Source organism: Humulus lupulus, chromosome 2, assembly GCF_963169125.1.
Source record: "Humulus lupulus chromosome 2, drHumLupu1.1, whole genome shotgun sequence".
Taxonomy (NCBI): domain Eukaryota; kingdom Viridiplantae; phylum Streptophyta; class Magnoliopsida; order Rosales; family Cannabaceae; genus Humulus; species Humulus lupulus.
Window position 1 is genome coordinate 111,443,370 of NC_084794.1, and position 23,810 is coordinate 111,467,179.

Genomic DNA, 23,810 nt, shown 5'->3' on the forward strand with positions numbered 1-23,810 from the left:
CACTCACCTGCTCAGCTTCCTATTTCCCTTTCGTCGACGGCGAAGGAGACAGTGACTATGCAGTGGGGTGGGGTGGCGAAGTGATCAATGTGATGTCACGATGACTCTCGATCGGCTACCTCTTCATCTCTTGGTAACTCTCTCTTTCTCTCTTATTCTCTGTTGTTGCGCAGGTGGCGGGCATGGGTGTGTGGTGGTGCGATGGGGCTTGCCTGGGTAGTGGTGTCCAACCTGGGTGGTGGTGCGATGGGGCTGTGGTTGTGGTGTTGTCGTGGGTTGTAGCTATTTCAGGTTCACTTTACACTTTTTCATTTGCTGAAATTTTAAACTATTAATTTGGTTGCTTAGAAATTTTAGGAAAGAGATAATGAATCTTGATATATAACATTGTTGTGCGTTCGTTTGATTTTACCATTGGAGGGGAAATTAGTTTTAATATTATGTAAGATTAGAAGCCACGTTTGATGCTTAGGTTATGCTTTGTTTTAATATAACATTGTTGTGTGCTCTTTCTTTTTTACGGACCCATTAGAAGCAAAGTTTAATGCTTTGTTGTGTATATGATTTTGTTTAAAGGGATATGCTGTTATGTAGATGATTAGAATCTGAAGCTTTATGCTTTGACGAGTATTGTTGACGCCGTTTTTCGTCAATCAGTAAAAGAAGAGCACGTAAACAATTACAAGTAATGACCAATTAAAAAATAACAACACAAAACACGATTTTTACGTGGTTCAGCAGTTAAATCTGCCTAGTCCACGAGTCTTTGTTATTAAACTCAAGATTATCTCTGAAAATTCTTTTAACAAGAATTCTTCAGAGTTTTCTCTCCAGGTTCATAATTTCGGTCCATTACAATGGTGCATGACCTTCTCTATTTATAGAGAAGGTTGCAGAATACTATCCCACATATTTTGGGTAGTTACTCTTTTTGTGTAAATAAAATTAATGGCTTTAAATGCCTATAATCAGATATAAAAGGAAACGTCCCCCGAAGACCAGGGGACGTATAACTAACCAAATAATATCCAACGACTTTAGGGGATTTACAGTAATAAATGAAGATTACGTCTCTTATGGATAACACTTATAGATATTCTCGGTTTTTATCATATATCTCCAATGCCTTAGCCTCCCTGGTTTCTCGTAAGCTTTCGAGCTAATGACATCTCCCAAGGTCACACGGCTTTCGAGATCGTATGTGCATCGAGCTCAGAACCCCTGATCCGAAGTCATCCCTGAGGATAGATGCGTCTCCGGAGCTACCTTCCGAGATCGTGAATACTTCGAGGTCACCATATTCGAGGTCGTCTCAGTCTTGTAGGCTTGATATTTAGTCCTGGAGCATACTCTAAACCTTACGAGTCCATTCGTTTGTGAATCCAACTTTCGAGATTACATTTAACATAGCTCAAAATATGGGTATAACAAGTATGTATGAGTATGCAGTCAGTTTCTATTTTTTCGAAACCTTGTTAGAAGTACGAATGGTTTAACTTTGAAAGATTAATTCAATTATAATTCATTGAGTCTATTCTTTATTTGATTGAAGGTAGTCTTGAGTTGGATGGAGTTACAACCCCTAAGAGAGAGAGAGGAGGGAGGAGATGATAATTTATTCTAAGATTGATTGAGGGGTAATATATATTAAAAGGCATATAAGATTTTTTTTAATATAGAAAGGAGATGCATGGAATTGTGTTTCATTACAGAAAGAAGCCAAGTGTATTAGTGTAATATCAGGCACACTTTGATATACGATGAACCTAGTCTGTCCTACAAGACTGCAGCCCCCTCCAGATTATCTTGTGAACTTGTCAATAGATCTTATAATATGATTAACAGATATTTAAGCAATCATTGATACCAAGTTGTTTAATTCATGCATTCACTGAGCCCTACAATCTCGGGAGTGTAAACTCTTACAAATTGTTACTAGGTTTCATGCATTTTTTGTTATAACTATATTGATACCACCTGATATAATGATTTTACAGCTCTTGGGGTTGCTTTCAGTAGAATTTGTTGAAGGTTTTTGCAATTTTAAATAATAAACTCTATGTGGATATAGCTGATAATCATGACTGAACACTGCATTTTCTATTTTGTATGACTATATCTCAATTCAAGAAGCTTAGTTAAATGGTACACTTAAATTTATCCTTACTCGATCATATGGTTGTTTTCCTTTGATTCTACCACAATAGATTATTCCAATGTTGAAATGGACAAGAAGATGTTCATTCAAAGAAAGTGATGGATGACAATTTTTTGTGCTTGTTAATTTTTTGTGCTCTTTTTCAAGAAAGTTGCATGAAACTCATTTTTGGCATACAATTTGAATTTTTTTAGTTATGCTGAAATTTGAAAACTTGCCATATCTTTTTAGATTTTTGAGTTTTTAGTGGTTTGTTTGCTCTAACAAGTGCATTTAAATGATTTTAAGATGCCACAAAATAAAAAATTTCAAGAAAGTTTTCAGGAAACACATTTTTGATATACAATCTGATTTTTTTTAGTTTGATCATTCTGAAAGGTGAAAACTTGCCTTGTTTTTTTAGGAGCATTAGAAAAGCTTGCTATTGATTGGAAGAGGTATATTCTTTTATTATTTTTAATATTATACAAGTGTATGTTAGAGGAGTTTGAATATCTTAAATATTCATCCATAGTGAAGTAGGTTATGAGATTATAATTGTGTGCTGCGGTGATAACGGAAGGTTGAGAACTTGCATGTCTTAGTAAAGTAGGTTTTGTGATATATATAATTGCGTATTGGGGGAGATATAAGGAAGAAAAATGTTGTTTGAATTGATTGAATTATTCGAATTGATATTGACAGATGGTTAAGTTACAAATATAGGGGAAGTGTTGTCCATTTTAAATTTAGCAATGATAATTAAAAATGATGGGTCAAGAGATAAAAATTGTTATTTTTTGCTTGAAGACCTTAACTACACTAGCTAAATCATAAAAAAAATAGTATGAATGATTTAGATTATGAAAGATTAACATTTCACTTTCATTTATATTCAAATAGAGCTCAAGATAGTCATATACTGAATATGACAAAAAAAAAAAAACTAGCTTTTGCAAGAGGGTCGGGGAATTGTAGCAAAATAACTTTTGCATAGGGTTCCACCGTAGGGACGAAGATACCACATAGAGGTAGGGACAATTTATGAAATAGTCCAAACCTTAGTGAATTTTGATCCAAAACTTGGCCAAATGGGCCAATGCCTAGTCCAAGATCATGAAGATCTAAATACTAAATACTAAATAGACTTGTAATGATATTGATATTAGATTTTGGAGTTTTTTGTGCTACCATATTTGTTGTATTCAGATTTATATTTCCTTGAGGTTTTAGGTACCCTACTTTTGATAATTGTATCATAGGGTACATTTGAGCTACTTTTATCTGTCTTTATTTTCTAGTATATTGTTGGCTATGTTGATCTGTGTCATCCCCAGTGGCTCTTTGATGCAATTTATTGTGTATGTTTTTTACTAGTTTGTTTTCCTTTTATGATTTTGTCAAGTATCATAAACTGTTTTTGTTTTAGTTCAGTTAATAGACTGTTTTACTTTTATGGTCTGGTTTTGTTGGCTATTTCATGCTCTCTCAAGTGTGATTTTGAGCATGTTTGAATATTAGAAGTCGACAAATAGATCTTTCTAGGAAAGAACAAGGGATTCGTCTATTTGGGGATTGGGATCCTTAGGGATTGGTTTTGGGAGAGCCGAAGGTCTTTTGAATTACCTTCACCACCGTATTCATACACTTAATCTTAGTACAATATTATTTTAGCTCATATTTCCTCTTTATTCTCTACTGGTTTATTTTTCTCTTCTTCTATGGATTCTTATCTCTATTTCTGATCATCGTGAAATTCTAGTAAGATTATTTCAGAGAAATAACACATAACTGAAGTAATGTTGTAATGACCCAACTATTTCTAAGACATTGGACCATTAGATCTACTATACATAACTACTATTTTGGGAAAGATACATAAGAAATAATATAACTAACTTTATTAAATCTTGAAATATTGTATCAAATACATAATAATAGAAAATATGGCATGGGTACCCATTGTTTAAAACATAAAACATAATTTTAAACTAAAGAAAATTGTTTACAAAACTAAATGCGGAAAAAACATGATTTAAAAGACTAAAAAAATAAATAACTTCATCCTCGATCGACACGCAGTCCACACATTCCATCCATCCTCAACACACAAGCCAAACTACCAAGAATCCTTCTGCCTTCCATATTCATTTTCCTGCATCACACTAAAAATAAAGGAATGAGCCTAATGCCCAGCAAGAAAAACCTACTAAAAACATACATCATATATCATAAGCATAAAACTACATCATATACTATAAAACATAATACTATCTAAAACATACATAATAAATCATAAGCATGCACTAAAAACATATGACTATAAAAACGTATATCATATAGGACTACAATATTAATGGCCATTAACTCATTAACATGACATGCGATAAACCATCTAGGTCCCCTGTCTAATATCTGAGGTAGGTTAGATCACATGGTACTATATGATAACCCATCTAGGTTCCCTGTCTAATATCTGAGGTAGGGTAAACCATAACTCTAAACCATGAAAATGATAAACTAATCTTGGGGCTTACTATCTAAGCAAGTCATATGCCCAAGCGACTAAAAACATAATCTTGGGGCTTGTTATCTAAACAAGTCATATGCCCAAGGACTACAAAACATAGCATACATATACTTATTATAGCATAAACATATCATAACATAAACATAGCATAACATATCATACAGACATACAAGATCTATCCTATTTTCCTTACCAAAATACCGGGATGATGAGAACAAAGTTGGGATTTTGGAACACTCCTAAAAACCATTTATAGAGAGGTGAGTTTTCTAAAAGAAAGAGATGAAGAGGAATGAACTAAACCATTGAGAAGATACTTACCAACAAGAAATCTCAAGTTCGAAGAACTTAGATGCCTAACCAAGAATAGAGAAGATTGGGTTAGGAATTGAGTAGAGAAAAACTATAAGAACTAACAATACAGAAAAGGAACTAAGAATAGGAATACCTTTGAAATTGCTATGAGCAAACTACACCTCGAAACCGAAATACACTCTATGAACCTTACTTCCCAAGTGCCTAACAAGCTTAGAATGACAAAGCTTATAACCCCAACCCAAGTGTTTATCACTCTATAGTCTCACTAGCACCTAGAAGGCTCTGATCAATGCTTGAAGAATGAATGAAAAAGCTTGGTGCTAGGTCCTATTTATAGATTTCTAGGAATAAAAATCTTCTAATTATAATCCAAATTTAAATTTAAATTTAAAATAGAATCCTAACTTCTAACTTTCTAAATCCCATAACTCTAAACTAACCTACAGTAAAATTAACATATCTGGAGCTATAGGACTCCGATTTAGAATATCTTTATACCATTAGAAAGATAATTAAATTATCTACAAGGTTTTAGAAATAATATTTTTCGAAATTCATAATATAGCTGGGTCAAAAATAGATCGGAAGTTACAGTACCCTAAAGTTACGAAAAATCTATTTAATTATCTAAATCACAAATAAATAAAATATCTAAATCACAAATAAATAAAATTGTGACAAATGTCATGCTCCTAACAAATTCTGGTGAAGACTAAGTCTTATATTTCCCTAATTTTATCATTAAAATAATAATTCCTTAATAATCATACATATGACAAGTGTCATATTCCTTTTGGCTCTATCTAAACCTTAGGAATAATCCATGCTCATGACAAATGTCATATTCTTATTAGCTCTATCTAAACCTTAGGTTATAATAATTATCATATTAATAACCAACAATATTAATCAAACCTTATGTTATAATTAATATTCTTAAACTATAGGTTAAACTTATAAAATCCATAACTATTGCTAGGAGTTTCCAACTAAGTCCCGGCTTGAACCAAAATCCATAGTAATGAACATACTATAACTAATACTAGCTATTACTACTACTGCTACTACTACTATCTAACTAGCTAAGTAAATTCTGGGACTCTACAATTCTCCCCTACTACAAAGAATTTCGTCCCCGAAATTTACTTATCAAACAATTCCGGATACCAAGCTAACATGTCCTCCTCCAACTCCCACGTTGCCTCCCGTTCAAAACTATTACTCCATAGGACCTTGACTATCGGAAAACTCTTAGACCGTAATTCTTCCATCCCTCTATCTAGGATGCTAACTGACCATTCCTCATAACTCAAGTCTTTATGGAGTGCTATCGTATCGTACTTGAGGACGTGAGATGGGTCTGACACATATCTACGCAGCATCGAGATGTGGAACACATTATGGCTATCTACTAGAGCTGACGGTAGGGCTAATCTATATGTAACTGCTCCCACTTTGTCCAATATCTCAAAAGGACCTATAAATCAAGGACTAAGTTTTCCTTTCTTCCCAAACCGCTTCACACCTTTCATAGGAGATATTCTTAAGAAAACTTGATCTTCGACTTTGAATTCCACATCACGCCGCTTGGCATCCGCATAACTTTTCTAACAGCTTTGAGCAGCAAGCATACACTTTCTAATCAGGGCTACTACATCCTAAGCTCCTCTAACAGCTTCAGTTCCAAGTAGTTGCCTTTCTCCTACCTCGTCATAATGCAATGATGATCGACACCTTCTTCCATAAAGCAACTCATAAGGTGCCATCTCGATGTAAACACCGATGTAAATACTCACTCCCAGATCTCGATGTAAACACCGATCCTCTATCGAATACTATTGTCTTAGAGATTCTATCCAGTCGTACTATTTCTTGGACTTAAACGTCTCCGTAAAGATCTGCTGTGTACAAATTCTGAACAGATAGGAAATGAACTAACTTGGTTAATCTATCTATTACTATCCAAGCCAAATCATGCTGCTTACTTGTTCGTGCTAAACCCGTCACGAAATCTATGGCTATATCATCCCATTTCCATTTTGGAATGCTAAGTGGTTGCAATAAGCCTGCAGGCCGCTGATGTTCTGCTTTCATTTGCTGGCATACTAGACACTTAGACACAAATTCTGCTATGTCCTTCTTCATCCCTAGCCACCAATACATTGCCTTGATGTCGTGTGCCATCTTGGTCTACCCTGGGTAAACTGAGTATGGGGTATCGTGCGCTTCTTCTAGAATCTTCACCTTAATCCCTTGATCGCTTGGCACGCATACCCGATCCTTATATCTTAATAACCCTTGACTTGATATTGAGAAATCTGTGGCCTTCCCTTCTCTAACTGCATCTATATGTGTTACTAACGTGTCATCATGCACTTGCCCATTCCGTATATCTTCTAACGGACTTGACTAAATGGACAAGTTAGCCAGTTTACCAATGACTACTTCTATTCCAGCATTGATCAGCTCCTACTGTAGCGGCTTTTCTATTCCAGCTAACGCTGCTAGACTTCCATAATTCTTCCTACTTAGCACATCAGCAACTACATTTGCCTTGAGGCGTAGGCTATCACCTTATCATTCTGCATCAACACACAACCCAATCCTTACTTCGACGCATCGCAATAGACTACAAACTTATCATTGGGTGTTGGTACACAAAGTACTGGTGCTAAGCATATCCTTAAGCAATGGGAAACTCTCTTCACACTTATCCATCAAGTTGAACCTTTGCTGCTTCTGGGTCAGGTTGGTAAGTGGAGTGGCTATCTTCGAAAAGCCTTCTAAAAACCTCTGGTAATAGCCTGCTAGTCCCAAAAAACTTCTTACCTTAGACGCGTTCTTTGGTCTTGGCCAATCTTTACAACCTCTACCTTAGATGGGTCTACAGCAATCTCGTCTTTGGATACTATGTGGCCGAGAAATGCTACTTGTGGAAGCCAAAATTTGCATTTCTTGAACTTGGCGTAAAGCTGATGCTCCTTCAGTGTAGCAAGAATAACCTTAAATGTTTCTCATGCTCGACTTTATCCTTTGAGTACACCAAGATATCGTCAATGAATACTACGACGAATTTATCCAAATAATCGATAAAGACCATATTCATTAAATCCATAAATGTGGCTGGAGCGTTGGTAAGACCAAAAGACATAACTAGAAACTCGTAATGTCCATAACGAGTTCTAAAAGACTGTCTTAGAAATGTCTTCTTCCCATACCTTGAGCTGATGATACCCGGACCGTAGATCAATCTTTGAAAACACGGTTACCCCTCGGAGTTGATCAAACAAGTCGTCAAGTCGGGGTAGCGGGTACTTATTGTTAATTGTCACCTTATTCAGCTCATGATAATCTATACACATATGCATACTTCCGTCCTTCTTCTTCACAAATAGAACCAGTGCTCCCCATTGCGAATGGCTCGGCGCCTGGTACTAGTTCGATTGTGAAGTCTATCTTCCGAGTCGGCGGCAATCCTGCTAGTTTCCAGGAAATACCTCTAGGAATTCCTTTACATTGAGGAAGTCTCCAAATTTTTGTGGTGTTTCCTTTACCACATACGTAACGCTAGCTAAGAATGCTTGACACCCTTTTTCTATCATTCTTTGGGCTTTAAGAGTCAATATTAGCGGTGTACGTAGTCCTAAAACTTTTCCCATATAGCATCGTTTCTGACCGTTAGGAGTCTCGAACATCACTTGCTTACGTCTGCTATCGATGGTTATGCCATGCCTTCCTAGCCCATCCATGCCTAATATCATGTCGAAGTCTTTAATCTCTAGTTCTATCAGGTCTCCTTCTAGTTCTACGTCCTCAATTTTGATTGGTGCGCCTCGTACTATCCATGATGATAGGACTACTTCACCCGAAGGCAACTATGTCACAAACCTAGTTCTACAAGGTTTGTCTAATTTCTCTATCATTCCTAACAAGATATACAAGTATATTGCTCCCAAATCAAGTGATACTAGAACATATACTATCGAGGATAGGAATCTGACATGTAACTGCTTGTTACTAGCATGGGCTCCGCCCTGGGTCAAGGCAAAGACTTTGGTCTGGAACCATTGTTTAATCCCTCTTCTCCTTCTGCTTGAGCTATGTACATTCCTTCTTTCGATGACTTTCCTAACCATAATTGAAACATCCCTTGATGTTTCTTTTGGCCCTTAGAGCATTGCGGGTATTCTACATAACCCGACTTATTGCCTCCATTGTTTGTCTGTGCTCTTTTATCACCATTGGCCTACTTATCATTAGGATGCCTTCTCTTCTGACCATTACTATTACTATTGCTATGCTGACGGCTGTTGTTGTGGTTGTTTCGACCATTCTGAGGTTGACCCTGCTGTTTAGGCTCAGGCTTACTAGCCTTCTCCTTACTAACAATCGCCTGAAGCCTTTCTACTTCTATTGTCGTTTCTAGAACATCGGCATAGGTAGTATTTCCCGAGTTTGCTAGCTTAACCCCTAATTCAATCTTTGGTCTAAGTCCTCTAACGAACTTGGTCACCCTCATAAAGTTAGTTGGAACCAACTCTGGTGCAAACTTGGCTAATATGTCAAACTGCCGAGCATTTTCTACTACTGTTAAGTTGCCCTACTTCAAACTAGCAAACACCTCGACCCTTGTAACAATGACTGCCGAGTTGTAATACTTGTGGTGGAATAACTCCATAAATCTTGTCCATATCATGGTGGCGACATCGTTAGTCTGCTGAACTAAGTCCCACCATATTCTAGCATCCTTCTTAAGCAGAGACGAAACGTAGGATATACGGTCCGCGTTGCCGAGATTCATATGCGCTAGGATCGACTCTACATTTCTGAGCCATTCTTCTGCCTTAAAGGGATTTGTTGTCCCATCAAAGTTTGGAGCGTGTTGCTTACGAAACCGTTCATAGACTGGCTCCATGTGTTGAGCTAGGTATGGCGCATAGTTCTCCATTGGCCATCCCCCATAAGGACCTACTTAATGGGGTACTTGAGCCATCTACTAAGGTTGTGGTTGCGGCTAAGGTGGAGGCTGAGTCTGAGTCTGTTGTCGCTGTTGCTGTAGTAATTCCTTCACTTGCTGTCGTAGTCTTGCAATTTCTGCAGTGTTGTCAACCGATGGCGGCGGCGCTCTCTCTTTAGCAGCAGCATTGGTTGCACACCTTCCCCTTCTGCGAACTGGAGGGGCTTCATAAGTTTCAGGAGCAACGCTTGAGGCATTGGCGTTGTTGTGAGCAGATCTTCTGAACGACATCTTCCGCAAAAGTTCTAACAGTCAAGAACATGTTAGAACTTACCCTATTAGGCTCTAAGGCAAAACTTAATCTAAGCAAACATAACTCAGACCTATTAATTATGATTTCATATGAAAAAAATTATGTAAGCCTTCTTTGTAATTAGGGTGTGTTTCTAAACTAAAAAAAATAAGCTCTCTTTATTATTTTCTAAGTGTGTTTCTAATTATCCTATATGACTTAATTCTTAGGCTCGAAACTCATTGTTGTTCCAAAGTTAACCATACTGAGGGAGGGCTGGGATCAGTAAAATCGTTCCCACTACTATGGCCCCCTAACTCTCAATAGAGAAACTTGGTTCATTGATTTGTATCCACCCTCACCGAACTTAGTCATTATTTATTATTTATTATGATTTCAAAAGAAAAATCAAACTCATACATGATAACAAAATAACCATGATATTAATTTGGAAAAAGGTTTTCACTATATACAATCATTATGCAAAGATAATAAATAAAATAAATCAAGAAAATAAACTAATTTACAGGTATTCTTAACTAAAAACATAAAGGCAAAAACGTTTTACTAATACATAATAGTAACAACTATAACATAAACACTTACATTGGCGGTTAGATTCGGAGCTTGAGCGTGTGTATCAAGGAGAACTTCATGCTAATGGACCGTCGCTCTGATACCAACTGTAATGACCCAACTATTTCTAAGACCTTGGACCATTAGATCTACTATACATAACTACTATTTTGGGAAAGATACATAAGAAATAATATAACTAACTTTATTAAATCTTGAAATATTGTATCAAATACATAATAATAGAAAATATGGCATGGGTACCCATTGTTTAAAACATAAAACATAATTTTAAACTAAAGAAAATTGTTTACAAAACTAAATGCGGAAAAAACATGATTTAAAAGACTAAAAAAATAAATAACTTCATCCTCGATCGACATGCAGTCCACACATTCCATCCATCCTCAACACACAAGCCAAACTACCAAGAATCCTTCTGCCTTCCATATTCATTTTCCTGCATCACACTAAAAATAAAGGAATGAGCCTAATGCCCAGCAAGAAAAACCTACTAAAAACATACATCATATATCATAAGCATAAAACTACATCATATACTATAAAACATAATACTATCTAAAACATACATAATAAATCATAAGCATGCACTAAAAACATATGACTATAAAAACGTATATCATATAGGACTACAATATTAATGGCCATTAACTCATTAACATGACATGCGATAAACCATCTAGGTCCCCTGTCTAATATCTGAGGTAGGTTAGATCACATGGTACTATATGATAACCCATCTAGGTTCCCTGTCTAATATCTGAGGTAGGGTAAACCATAACTCTAAACCATGAAAATGATAAACTAATCTTGGGGCTTACTATCTAAGCAAGTCATATGCCCAAGCGACTAAAAACATAATCTTGGGGCTTGTTATCTAAACAAGTCATATGCCCAAGGACTACAAAACATAGCATACATATACTTATTATAGCATAAACATATCATAACATAAACATAACATAACATATCATACAAACATACAAGATCTATCCTATTTTCCTTACCAAAATACCGGGATGATGAGAACAAAGTCGGGATTTTAGAACACTCCTAAAAACCATTAATAGAGAGGTGAGTTTTCTAAAAGAAAGAGATGAAGAGGAATGAACTAAACCATCGAGAAGATACTTACCAACAAGAAATCTCAAGTTCGAAGTACTTAGATGCCTAACCAAGAATAGAGAAGATTGGGTTAGGAATTGAGTAGAGAAAAACTATAAGAACTAACAATACAGAAAAGGAACTAAGAATAGGAATACCTTTGAAATTGCTATGACCGAACTACACCTCGAAACCGAAATACACTCTATGAACCTTACTTCCCAAGTGCCTAACAAGCTTAGAATGACAAAGCTTATAACCCCAACCCAAGTGTTTATCACTCTATAGTCTCACTAGCACCTAGAAGGCTCCGATCAATGCTTGAAGAATGAATGAAAAAGCTTGGTGCTAGGTCCTATTTATAGATTTCTAGGAATAAAAATCTTCTAATTATAATCCAAATTTAAATTTAAATTTAAAATAGAATCCTAACTTCTAACTTTCTAAATCGCGTAACTCTAAACTAACCTACAGTAAAATTAACATATCTGGAGCTGTAGGACTCTGATTTAGAAAATCTTTATACCATTAGAGAGATAATTAAATTATCTACAAGTTTTTGGAAATACTACTTTTCGAAATTCATAACATAACTAGATCAAAAATAGGTCGGAAGTTACAGTACCCTAAAGTTACGAAAAATCTATTTAATTATCTAAATCACAAATAAATAAAATATCTAAATCACAAATAAATAAAATTGTGACAAATGTCATGCTCCTAACAAATTCTGGTGAAGACTAAGTCTTATATTTCCCTTATTTTATCATTAATATAATAATTCCTTAATAATCATACATATGACAAGTGTCATATTCCTTTTGGTTCTATCTAAACCTTAGGAATAATCCATGCTCATGACAAATGTCATATTCTTATTAGCTCTATCTAAACATTAGGTTATAGTAATTATCATATTAATAACTAATAATATTAATCAAACCTTATGTTATAATTAATATTCTTAAACTATAGGTTAAACTTGTAAAATCCATAACTATTGCTAGGAGTTTCCAACTAAGTCCCGGCTTGAACCAAAATCCACAGTAATGAGCATACTATAACTAATACTAGCTATTACTACTACTGCTACTACTACTATCTAACTAGCTAAGTAAATTATGGGACTCTACAAATGTGTACATGGTGACTACTTTTAATCCATTATAAATTATGTGGATTGTCTTTTGACTACATGACCTGTTACTTGCTTAATATACTATTTTTTTGTATATATATTTATAGAGTTTGTACTCAAATATTAATTTTCTATTTTATTTGGTATGTGGACACGGTAAATTAAGTTGCAAAATGGTCTTCTGTGTAGGTACCAAGGCAAATGTAAATCCTTAATGTACGATGTTACAAAATTTAAAAATAACCAAATTTTGTTTTCCACACTCCTTTCAAGCTAGTGCAAAGATGGCTATCAAATACTGTAATTTACAACATCATTGGTCTCCCAACCGTTATAAACATTGTCAGCATTCTTACAATGTCAGTCTTTGTTTAATAATCTCTAAGAGGGATTAATCAACTAATTTTACATATTTATATTGTTGGTTCTCTCATTCATTCTTTAATATATTATGGTAATATATACTATTTAATTATAATTTGAAGTCTTTAATTCATCGGTGCAGGGAACAGGGAATATCACATGACTGACTTTTAAATGGATGTCTAGATTTATTAGAAAGAATATTGACAAAAGAAACATGATTGAGTTTGTGTGATTTGGAGAAGAGAATTATGTTGTCTTGTTGAGATTTATTGTATTATATATTTTGAACTTTATGGATTTATAATATTATAATGAATTTTTATTGAGAATTATTTAGTCTCATGAGGATTTGATGTATTATTTACATTTCAATTGTATGAATACAATTGTATGTATATGAATTTTTATTATGATAAATATAATTATTTTTTTACAAGTTATGGTAATAATTAATTATGTGAATAATTTTTTAATTTAAATTTATATCAAACTTCAATTGTTAAAAATATAATTAAAAGTTTTAAAAAAATATTTATCGAAAAATTATTATTTTTATTTATAAATCTAATGTTACGGCGACACGTATTAACTGTTGGCGTTGCCAGCAACGACGACACTTATTAACTGTCGGCGTTGCCAGCAACAACGACACGTATTAACTATCGGCGTTGCCAGCAACAACAACACTTATTAACTGTCGGCGTTACCAGCAACGGCGACACGTATTAACTGTCGGCGTTGTCAGCAACGGCGAAACCTATTAACTGTCGGCATAGCCAGCAATGACGACACTTATTAACTGTCGGCGTAGCTACCCCTACGCCAGCATAGGCAAATACGACAGTTAGTCGACTGTCGTCATTGCTCAATAGCGACAGTTAAAAACTATCGGGAAAGCCCATTTTTGTAGTAGTGCACGTGGCCTCTTGTTGAAGCATGAAGCTAAAATAGTGTCTGAAGCCTTCCTTTTCTGGTCACTAGGGCCTTCACCCCTACCAAAACCCACAAATGGAGGTCCCATTCTCCTGGTGTCCCTCCTGGTCGCGTTCTCGCGCCATATTTTCTTCTTTGGCCCTTTACAATATGGGCTTTCTATACCACCTGGGCATATGTCATCACCCCAGGCACGATGGTAATTTAGACATCTCAGGCTATTATATGCTTTAGCCCTTGAAGGAACCTTTCCTTTCTTGTCCCACCTATGGGCATCAAGTTTGCAGCAAACTTGGCCAATCTATCAAACCTTAGTGCATACTCTGTCACTGACATATTTCTCTGTTAGCAACTTACCAAATTCCTATGACTTTGCAACCTTAGCTGCATTGATAAGTTCATTGTTATATATATATTGCAAGTTATTTCGTATTGGGATGATGCTAATTTTTGTGTTTTAAGATATTTTAGCTTCATTTTGTAAGTTTTCAATATTTAAACTAAGTTGTTACTGTAATGCCTCAAATTTCCTAATAAGGTTTAGGACCTTCATTAGAAGGCCGGGAGGGCCATAATTGATTTATTATGATATTCAATGATTATATGCATGCTTATGTGAATTATATTATTATATGATGGTGAATGCATGCATATGGGCTCATATTTTAAATGCAAGGGCATTTTGGTAATTTGGCCGTTGGGGGCGTGATTGTGTAATTCTATGCATATGGGTGAATTATAATTTTACCACATTATATGTGGATTGGTTCGAGCCATTCGAAGTGAGACGATCATGGGGAAGCAAGTTTTCGGTCTAGTCATAACGGGATTTAGTTCGAGGCTTGGGGTGAGTCTCGGGGTCATTTTGATGATTAGAGTATTACCGGGAATTAAAGGGTAATGGGATGTGATTTATTGGCATTTGAGAATGTTGAGAATAGCGGGAATTGGAGAGCGTTAATTATAATTAACGGTATAGGTTGGAAATGACAAATTTACCCTTGAAATGGTTTTAGAAGCTTTAAGTGACTTAAGGGCAATTTGGTCATTTGGAGTTTGGATATATATGAAGTTTAGAAGGCTGTAGAAACAGAGCCAAAACAGAGACATCAACCTCCTCTCTCTCCTCACCCGTACACCATTTCTCTTCTTTCTCCTTTTGGAATTTTGAAGCCAATTTGAAGGAACAAGCTAGGAAAATCAAGGTTTGGGCTTAGGGACTTGATTCAGCCATTGAAGGGGTTTGAAAACCAAGCTTGAGGTAAGGAATTAAGTCTGAGTTTTGAGCTATACCCTGTTTCTTTCTATTAAGTTTCAGCTTGTGATTTTGGTGTGTTAGTTAGGAATTAATGGGAGTTTAATTGATGTTTAACTTGGGTTTTGATGTGGGTGAGTTATGGGTGATGTTTGGAGGTTTGAATGAGTGTTTGGAAGAGGTTTTGAGTTGATTTGAAGGGCTGGTTTGAGAGGGAAAACGCAGGGGAGTTTGCTGGTGCGTTGCTGGTTTTTGGGTTGATAAGGGTAATGAGACGCGGCCTGGCTTTTGTGTGCCGCGGCCTAAAGTGGTTTCTGAGGCAATTATGTCTCTGTCAGGGGGATGAGCCGCGGCATGGCTATGGTGAGCCGCGGCCCATCAAGGCAGATTTGGCCAAAAATAGGTTTTTGGCCTGGGGATGTTTGCCATAGGCCTCGGGGTTGATCCTAGTACCCGGTTAAGTGTGGATTGATGTCCCGGAGGCTAGATATTGGTTTGGGAACCTATGTTGGTCATTTTTATTAATGGTATCCTATATGTTTGGTTATGAATAGGTGACCGCTAGAGGACTAAAAGCTGATCGTTCTCAAAGGTCGTTTCTTTTATTAATTCTCGCTCGAACCCAAGGTAAGAAAACTGCACCCCATATGTGACATGCATGGCTATGATTGATGCATGTTGGATGTTTAAATGTAAACATTGATATCATAATGAATGCTTGGCGATCTTGCCCATTTGCATATGATTATTATTGAGGCATGCTGAATGACTAAGTGTGATGCATGTGATGCACGAGAAACATATGATTAGTGCATGCCATGAATGATGAATTTGAGATTGGCCAGAGCTTGAGTCTCTGAGTTTGTGCATGATCATGATTATGCTAGCAACTGTTTAGTAAGCATGCTGAATGCCCTATTCTTGGATAACTGGCATATGATACATATTGATAGCATTGCTTACTTGTGCATGGTACTGACTAATTAGTCAGATTTGGCAAAGGTGCTAGTATCAACTGTGAAGCTGTGACTCATTAGTCAGGTTCAGCAGTGGTACTGGGCACTGGTCACGTTCCACTGACTCGTCAGTCAGAATTAGAAAAGGTGTTAGTATCAGCTGTGAAGCTGTGACTTATTAGTTAAGTTCGGCAGTGATACTGGACACTGGTCACATAGCGTTGACTTATTAGTCAGAACGGCCTTAGCGTGGATCACGCAAGCCAACAGAGATTAGATCTAATCGACCATCAGCATTGAATGACTCAAGGAGCATTAATGCCAGACCGACCCCGAGGGTCGATGAATGAAATAAGTGCTTGGAGGCTAATGGCTTACCTAGCAGCCACTCTCCCTCTGGAATCATGTGATGTTCACTCATTGGTTTGGAAGTTTTACGTTCGGTGTGATTATAATGATAATCATTTGATAATGTTTATGTATAGTGTTATGTTTTCTTGCTGGGCTTCGGCTCACAAGTGCTATGTGGTGCAGGTAAAGGCAAGAGGAAGCTAGACCATCCTTGAGTTGGAGAGCTTATGTGATGACGTGTACATATGTAGCTGCTCGTCCGCCACGGTCGAGGTTTAAAGTGGAACTAGGGTTGAACCCTGTTTTGCTGCTTAGAACGGCCTGTTGTAAATACTTTCTGTAATAAACTCTGAAATTTATATTTTCTGGGATCCCAATGTATATATTAAACGTTCTAGTGAAGCGTTACAACCTAACCAAAGTTTTAATCCCTAAACTGCTAATCATACTTAGTTCACGATTTTGGCCAAATGACTCGATTAGCGAGTTTAGCACTGTTTACAAGGCACACCGTAACGGTCCCAGGAGTTGGGGCGTTACAGTTACTTTTGTTGATAACACTGATATATTTGATGCAATTTTGGTCTAAGAATTTTATAGGCTACAAAAAGGAGTTGCAAGATGAAGTTGAGATGTAATTCTAATGTGTTTTGAAGTCTTTAAGAATATATGGTGATGTTGCGGTGAATGAAGCTTGAGTAGTAGCTTACAAAATCAAGTGAAGTAAAATTTGGAGCGTTGGTTGCGACTCAAAAAAGTGGTGACCGCAACCTAATTACAAGGAATTAGGATTTCGCAAACAACAAGTTTTGGCCGTAGCGAGTACTTCTTTAGGTAACAGCCAAAATATGATTTTTTAAAAGAATATGTGCACTGGCTGGGACCACTACTTTTCCAAGCCGCGACTCAAGGCTAAATCAAGCACACTGGTCGCGGCAACCACTTTTCCAGGTCACGGATTTTAGTTTTTTATATTATTTTTCATTATATTTTTAAGAGGATTATAAAAGTTTTAGGGCTATGGTTTTCATAAGTTTTTAATTACGAATTCTGGAGATTAGAAAAACAGAGGAGAGGAGAGAACAACAATCTTTCATACATCAAACTAGTTTTTCCTTCTTCTCTTTAAAACTCTTTAATTTCAATTATGATTATGTTTGTGATTACGGAGTAATCTTCTTTTAGGTTAAGGGTTATTTCAAAACCCAAAACATGAATTCTTGATTTTCAATAATGAATGTTATTTCTGGATTTCTCCAAAGTTAAATTTCTTCTATTATTCTTTGATTAATGTTATGGATTATGTGATATCTTGTTAGATGGCCAACTAATTAGGATATTTCATTGTTCTACTATCATCTTAGAATTACTATTCACCTGATAGTTTAGGGTTCTAAGTGTATGTGATAATTTGCAATTGATAGTATTATCATTGGTATTATTGATTGTGATGAAGTTTAGAACCTAGGTTAAACAAATTATATGCTAAATTGATTTGTTGCTTAGATTAACCTATCTCCACAGAAATTAATGTTATTCCTAGGTTAAATAGATTACATGATTCATGGGTCTATTGCTTGGTATAAAGATTTAATTATTGAGGACTTCACATTGATTAATTGTAATTGGGAGATTGTGATAATTGACTACTTCAACGTTGTCTATGAGGTTAATAATTTAATTGGGAAATCAGAATAATGTTTATTATTGTTGGTCTTAAATGATTGTGGAGGGTGGAGAATGACTCTTAATTGTTTCTTTAAATTGTAATATCAACTCATTATTGCTTTTATGTTTATGTTATTTAAATTTCAATTTGAGAAAAAAAAACTCTTCTTTAATTTTTGTTGTTAATTCTTGAATAATAATTTGAATGTAGTCCTTGTGGGTTCGACTCGTATTTACTGTTATAATGATATAATTGGTAATACTAAAAAGAAAATAATAATTAATTTTGACACGACATACGAAAACCCTTCATGCATCATTGTAGTACTTTTCATTGAATACAATTTTGAACTCTTCCCAATCCATAGTTTTCATGTTCCTGGTATGGGATATCACTTCCCACCAAATTTGGGCATCCCCCGAAACATATACATGGCACAAGCCACTCTTTCACTACCCCCTACCCTCATAAAGTCCAGGATATTGGTAATCATGCTTATCCATTGCTCAGTCTTTGCCAGATCTTCATTACCCTAAAAAACTGGAGGGTGTTGTTTCCTGAACCTTTCATAAAAGGATTCCCATCTGTTCCCAACCTCTAGCGCCTGTACTACTATCGGTACCAACTCAGGTGGCACCACTGCTTGAACGTTCCCTGTTGGATTGTTGTCTAAGTAGGTGAATTTCTTCTTCCTGCTTCTGTAATATAGCTAGCATATCAACAAGCACTTGCTACCATATCTCTGGAGGTCACGAAGGGGTCTAACCCTGATTATCATTCTCCACCTGTATTTCTTGGCTGGCTAATGGATCTGACTGTCTTGGAAGCAAACCTTCAAATTTATCTCTCTGTAGTTAACAACTCGGCCTATTAGGTAGTAATAATAATACCTTTGCTGCCCTGCAGTCCAAGACTGAACAAACAAGCATTCACAAGCAGTGATGGTGCTAAGAAGCACATCTTCAGCATACACACAACAGTCAAGGGCCATGCCCTATCAGAATATCTCATGCTCCATAATAAGGTAGGTAAATAAGGTATTTATATCATATTTAAGCAGTTAAACACATAACCACATAAATAGTTACCAAACCCTGAATCGAGCTTGTCTTTAGTGGAAACTGTACACGCCTGGCCAGTCTTCAGGAACCCTTAAACCTTGGAAACTCTCATACCAAGTTGTAACGCCCTGGATAGCCAAAACAATTACACTGTGTATTTTAAATAGTGTTGAACTTGCTAATAAAGTCATTTGGGTATAAACGTGTAACTAGAAGTAATTAACGAATTATGGTTAAAATTTTTGGTCAAAGGAATATTTACTTTCATTAAAATTTTATGTTCATACATGGGATCCCAAAATAAACACTTAAAAATTCATTTACAATCCAAAAGGGTGGTTACAACACAAGTCGGCCTAAGTGGCAAAATTAAGGTTTAACCTTAGCTCCTCTGTGAATCCTCGACCATGGTGATCGAACAAGCTGCATATGTACACACCGCCACCGAAGCTCTCTAACTCATGGCTAGTCCAACTTCCCTTTTGCCTTACCTGCACCACATAACACTCATGAGCCAAAGCTCAGCAAGAAAACTTAAACATGCTCATAAGCAGTTAATAACATATTACAGAATCATAATTAGCATGCCTAGCAGTAATAACCCTACTCATGCATGCATTCAATCTAGATAAGTGACTATAGAGTCACATCAGGGCCTGTTTCCCTAGGATAAGTTACTATAGAGTCACCCTGGGGCCCCTTTCCTTATCCTCTATATAACCAGCCTTAGAGCTGGCCAGGCATACCTAGCGCTTTATTTTCTATGCGACCATAGGGTCGGTCAAGCGTATACCACCATCCTAGATAGGCCTAACCATATCGGCCTGCGCTCAGAGCGCTATCGCAGCCCTTGACTTATAATTCAATCCTTTAGGCCTGCGCTCAATGCACTATTGCCCCCCTTGACTTATAAGTCAAGACTTTCGGCCTGCACTCAGCGTGCTATTGCCTCCCTTGACTTATAAGTCAAACCTTTCGGCATGCGTTCAGCGCGCTATTGCCACCCTTGACTCATAAGTCAAGCCTTTCAATCAAGTAAAATAGAGAAGCATACATTATATATTACAAGTATGATATTGTTTCTAGGGCTATTACATATAATATGTTAGACAAAAAATATTATTGAAACTATAGACTAATGGATTAAGTTTTATTGCATGTCTATTAAGTATTATGATATGAAGAATGGATGTTTGTTGTGTTATGTGTGTACTTCTTTACTGGGCGTTTAAGCTCACTCCTTTAATTATTTTATGCTACAGGTATAATTAGTAAAAAGTAGACTTAAAAATATTTGCCTTCGGAGGCGGTGAGCTCAGAAAGACCCAAAAGACATATGTATGTCGTGAGAACCATTTAACCTGAGGAAGATCAAGGAGAGAAGCTCTAGTTTTCAGAGTTTTTATTTATTTTATTTTATATTTAAAAACATTGTATTTAGTTTTCAAATTTCTTTAATTGAAAGTGTATTAAGATACTGTGTTTTTTTTTTTCAATATGGATGTATCCGACAATTTGCATATTTTTAAATAAAGCTTTTATGCAAAATTACATTTTTAATCTTAGAATTTTTTAGTACTCGCTAGTTTAGAAAATCGGGGCATTACATATTTACGACAAATAAAATCATTGTCTTTAGTTATCTTATTACTCAAATTGGTACTCATATTTTCATAGGATATCTTTGTAATAGAAAGTGAAACTTCATCAACTACCATAGAATGGGCAGTGGCAGAGCTACTAAAAAACCCAAAAGTGGCAAAAAAGGCACAAGCTGAGATAATACAAGTGGTTGGAGGAAAGAAGAGAGTTGAAGAGACAAATATTAATAAACTGGTTTGTTTGAAATTAGTAGTGAAAGAAACATTTCGATTACACTTCCCTGTTCCATTGTTCCCTAGAGAATCAACACAAAGATGTATAATTTTCAGATTTGAGAGACGTTAAAAGCAAAAGTTATTTGAGCATTAGGAAGAGATCCAAAGATTTGGAGCAACAATTGGTTTCAGCTAGAGCAGTTCATTGGTTCTTCCATTGATTTTAAAGGAGAGATTTTGAGTTTCTTCCTTTTGGGCCTGGAAGGAGAATGTGTCCTTGCATATTATTTTCTTATGCAAATGTTGAACTTGTACTTGTTCAATTACTGTACCACTTTGACTGGGAGCTCCCAAATGGTGGAAATCCAGAAGAATTCGATATGACTGGGGGAACTAGCAGGAATAAAATGATCTCTACGCAATTGCCACTCCTATCTTGAATTAGCCACTCCTATCTTAAATAAGTAGGTTGGAGTTGGGCATGGAAATTTCATAGTAGCAAGTTTGAATAAGTGTTTGATATTTTCTAGTTGTATCTAAAAATAACATTATGATATGAATTTCCCAGGAATTGGTGCACTAGTAATTCTCAAATTTATTGGTAAAAATAATTATACCAATACATTCGGTTAGAATGTGGAAAGTAGTGCATGGTAAGAAGCATGAGGTTCATCTCAAAACCAATTGTTGATGAGTGGAGTAACTCATGCTTTTATGTATTATTGAATGTACTCACACACTTTCCATGGGAGATATTTTTCTCTAACATCCCCCTCAAGATGATGGCTACTCGATCAGAAGTGACTCTTTCACTCATTTTTTGGCTCACTATCCCCGAATCACAAGTGGCTCTCTTGGCTCTCTTTTTTGACCGGTTTTGGATTTGGATCGGATACATACTCGTTAGAGTTTTCATTGGCTCTTGATACCATGTTAGAATGTGGAAAGTAGTGCATGGTAAGAATCATGAAGTTCCATCTCAAAATCAATTAGTGATGAGTGGAGTAACTCATGCTCTTATGTATTGTTGAATGTACCCACACACTTTTCATGTGGGATATTTTTCTCTAACACATTCCACTTCCATAGAATTCAACATGTAGAATATTGTTGAGATAACAAATCATATTTTAGAAATATTTTTACTCACCAATCAATATTTCTACTTGAGTGTTGGATCTCTGAACTTTGAGCATTGTCGTTTTTTCCTCTCCAAAATGTCTCTCCTCTCTTAATGTGTTTCTCCTATATATTCTATAGCCACTTTGGAATCTGGACCTCTTGAACACATGTACTTTTCTACATATTAGCGTGCAATAATGCAATATAATACCTTATGCCTTGCCATGTGTTCCTTTCCGAACTCTTGATTGGACATAGACACTGAGATTAAGGAATTGTACTATTCCAAATGTACAAAGTTATTGGTGAGATGAGGTAGTTGGAGTTTTGCTTGGCTTTATATATGTTTTTACCCCAAACAAAACCATGTCTTTTTCTGTCAACATGCCTTGTTAAGACAATTTCTAAAAATAATGTTATGATTATGTAAATTCAACTGTATAAATTACTAAAGTGCATCTCATAAGATGAAGAACATTAGATGTTAATTGGATCCAATGGACACCCTTTATAAACAACCATCTCTAATATTCTGACAAAATTGCAGTGTTCGTATACAAAAGAAGGTTAAATTCGAAACAAGGCAAGCAAAGGTGTATAACCTTACGAGCTATCTCCGAATGTTTGTAATCTTATATTTGTCAAAACCTTGAGACACAACGGCACCTTGATACTTGTATTTTAAATTTTGGCAAATCGGTCTCCAAACTTACTATTTTGATGCAAACACGACCCTACAACTATTTCTGTTAAAAAAGCTCATTAAAAAACTTACAATAAATAGAATTAAAAATAATATGATCACTATAATTTGTGGCAATTGGTCAAAACCTTATTATTTTTAATATATTTTAAACTTTTGGTATTAAATATATAAGAAAAATTTGCTATAAAAATACTCAAATTTCACTTTACCAAAACTTAAATACCAATTTTTTTAAACAAGGAAAATCCCAAATGTTACATTTTCTTGATATTCCATAGGTACTATTAGCTACGACTTTTGACCAGTCAAAAGCCACATGTCAACAAACGATTGGATCACATTGTAAATTATTTTAAAAATTTATATTCTCAAAATTTTAAATAATATATTAATTTAATATTTTTTTTAAATAATTAAAAAATACTTAAAATAAAAAATATATTTTAATTAAATAAAACTAAAACTATATTTTAATTAAATTAAACTAATACTATATCAAAC